The 3,162-nt window shown below is 38.1% G+C and overlaps 1 long non-coding RNA gene across 1 annotated transcript; it reads left to right on the forward strand.

The window, feature by feature from the left end:
• The first annotated feature begins 850 nt into the window (after positions 1–850).
• On the forward strand, positions 851–1,953 carry LOC104957691 (uncharacterized). Its single transcript, XR_799688.1, has 3 exons — positions 851–1,000; positions 1,552–1,612; positions 1,857–1,953. It is a non-coding gene; the product is annotated as an uncharacterized lncRNA (long non-coding RNA).
• The last annotated feature ends 1,209 nt before the right edge of the window (positions 1,954–3,162 follow it).

Raw genomic sequence — 3,162 nt, forward strand, 5'->3', positions numbered from 1 at the left:
CCGCACTGTATTGAAGGATGCATGATGGGTCTTTCATTTTTTTAATCATTTTGAATCAGGTAATTTAGTGTCCTTATCAGCTTGATTTAAATGTATTTTCATGTGGTAGGTATAATCAATGCTCCTATTATTCAGCTTTCCCATTATTTGCCTATGAATGAAAGCAACAAAACACACTATAAGTTAGTCACCTATGTTTTAGTAATATTATGTTTTATTTGATCATCTGTTCATCTTTTCTAGATGTGTTGTTATTTTCACTGGTACCATGGCTTTGTCAAGTCGACTTGAACGCAAAGAAAACGTATGGTGCATATTTTTTCAAAGTAAAAGCGATTCAAACACCACCAGAATGAAATATTCAGGGCATATGAGTGTAGAGAAAATCAACCAACTGCAATTGAATTGATTTAACATTTTTAAGATAGTGGACCGCCTTCAGAGCAGTATTTAATGTGTGAAACATTCAAGTAAAGATGCGTCTTTACACTAATATGGACATATTGTATTATGTGTTGTGTAATGTTAATCTTTAGCCATAATTAACAATTATTAAATAAATAAATTGTTCTAAAATGTTGCCCTCAAGAAGCAGAACCTGAATCCATTATGTTAAATAATTCCAGCTAAGTATATTTCTTTATCGATGTTTTTATTTTTGCAATAACCGGAAATGTAATCGCAACTGTTTACCGTTAGCTTGCCGTTGGTGTTACTTGTAAACTGACCAATCGCAGCAGACTTCATAGCCGTGTTGAAAGTGCGCTCGTTTTGTTCATGTGTAGTGCCGGTGTGAGCGGGTGAATAGACAACACAGTATTCCCGCCCGCTTAAGATGTTGGCGAGTCACAAATCGAGATTACTCAATAGGAATACTTCCTTGTAGTTGACAACAGCGAGTAAAGGTGCACTGAACTAGCTGATACAACACACCATTAAACTACAGCTGCTTAACAATTATCTTAGCAAATGAACATCTTATCTGTCTTGCATATATAAGGTTAGTATCTTAATTCAGCTTGTTGTTTCATAACTTTATTTAGAAAATGCTACCGCTAGCTTAGGTCACCAGGTTGAAACTATGTTTGCTGTTGCTGAAAAACTAGACATATATTATCATGTGTACTTAAACACTGTTAGTGGTGCAATGCAAGGCTGGTTTGTTACCAGACACATGCAGAACAGACAATGGCTCATCTTGATATCGGACAACTATTAATACCTTGACACAGTCTTAGTAAATGGTTTTACACACCATTAATGGTTGCCTAAATGGCTTTACGCACAATCATTAGACCGTTAACATGCAATCATAGTAGATTGTATATCAAGTATCGTTTGCTACAGGCTGCTAGCGAGATAGTAGGGATATGTATAGTACCCTACAAAGCACACTTTATAATGACCTCTTAAGTCATGGTTTAGCCTTTGAACTCCTGTTGCTTAATGACTACCTTTGCACTCATTACGTTGTGTATAAGTGATGACAAAGATAGTAATCCTTTGTGATACAATGCCTAACACTTGCTTTTTTCAACCTTTTGTTAACAGTTGTACACACAGCATGCACTCAGGACAGTCCATTTGTTTGTCCTACAGCCAAGAACACTGTGTAAGTATGCTAAGTACATGTATTGCAATGACTGTATGCTAAGGTTATGGAACATTTCCAATTATTCTTTACTCAGATACATTATCTTTGTACACAGACAGTTAAGATGAACTTTAGCTGTGGTTTTTCTACATTTTTGTTATTGCAAAGTTTGAGCACGTCCTAACTGGTCTTCCAAAACATGTTTCACAACAGATTTCAACACTCTTGTTCACTGTCTCCTGTTTTTATCTCTCTTCTTCAGATATGACTGAGTGAAACTTTGTCATCAATCCCCCAAAACATCCATGTGTATAATTTTCTTCAAGTTTGACCCCCGGCCTGCCTCCAAAAATGCCTACAGGTGAGCACATAGCCCTTTCAAGAAACTTTGATACTCTCTGTGCATGATCACAGGAAAGTACTAGCTCGCTAGCAGGGACTATCTGGGGGTGAAAAGGTTCTAGGGACTGGTTCCAGGTCCTTTTTGGTGTGAAACAAATTCCCCCCCTATCGGCCTAGTTCGGGGGGAAAAGTACTCCGGGGTGAAAGCGCTAGTGATGATACTTCTCCATAAGATCCCCAATATGTCATGCTGTATTTTTATGTACAAATATAATGCGTGATTTTGTTGATGAAACTAAACGAGCACTGCATTTCAATATTTCCCTCAGTTGGCATCATGTGACTTCAGTGAAGCGTTGGAACATGCAGCAAAACAATATTAAGATAAATTTTTTCAAATAAGGTGAAAAGCCTTTATCAGGTGCCAGGTTTTGACATCACTTCCGCCACACCTTGACAATTCTCCAATTTTTCCTCATTTCATCTTTCTCCAGGAGACACTTTGAGCTTTTAAAGGTGCACACACACAGACAGCAGCATAGTAACAGAGGAGTTAAGGGAAGAGACGTTTATTTTCTGTTGTTTTATTTAAAAAAAAAATTTCATACCTCATTTTGCTCAACAATGTTAATTTTAAACGTCACCTATTATGCAAAATCCACTTGTTCAGGTCTCTTCTACATCAACGTGTGTCCCTTCTTCTTCATGTCTCTTCTACATCAACATGTGTCCCCTCTTCTTCATGTCTCTTCTACATCAACATGTGTCCCCTCTTCTTCATGTCTCTTCTACATCAACATGTGTCCCCTCTTCTTCATGTCTCTTCTACATCAACATGTGTCCCCTCTTCTTCATGTCTCTTCTACATCAACATGTGTCCCCTCTTCTTCATGTCTCTTCTACATCAACATGTGTCCCCTCTTCTTCATGTCTCTTCTACATCAACATGTGTCCCCTCTTCTTCATGTCTCTTCTACATCAACATGTGTCCCCTCTTCTTCAAAGAGACTCTACATCAACATGTGTCCCCTCTTCTTCATGTCTCTTCTACATCAACATGTGTCCCCTCTTCTTCATGTCTCTTCTACATCAACATGTGTCCCCTCTTCTTCATGTCTCTTCTACATCAACATGTGTCCCCTCTTCTTCATGTCTCTTCTACATCAACATGTGTCCCCTCTGTGGAAAGAGACTCTGAAAGTTTCAGGAACAAAGATTCTCTCTCT

The sequence above is a fragment of the Notothenia coriiceps genome, unplaced genomic scaffold, assembly GCF_000735185.1.
Source record: "Notothenia coriiceps isolate Sejong01 unplaced genomic scaffold, NC01 NC01_scaffold00027562, whole genome shotgun sequence".
Lineage (NCBI taxonomy): Eukaryota > Metazoa > Chordata > Actinopteri > Perciformes > Nototheniidae > Notothenia > Notothenia coriiceps.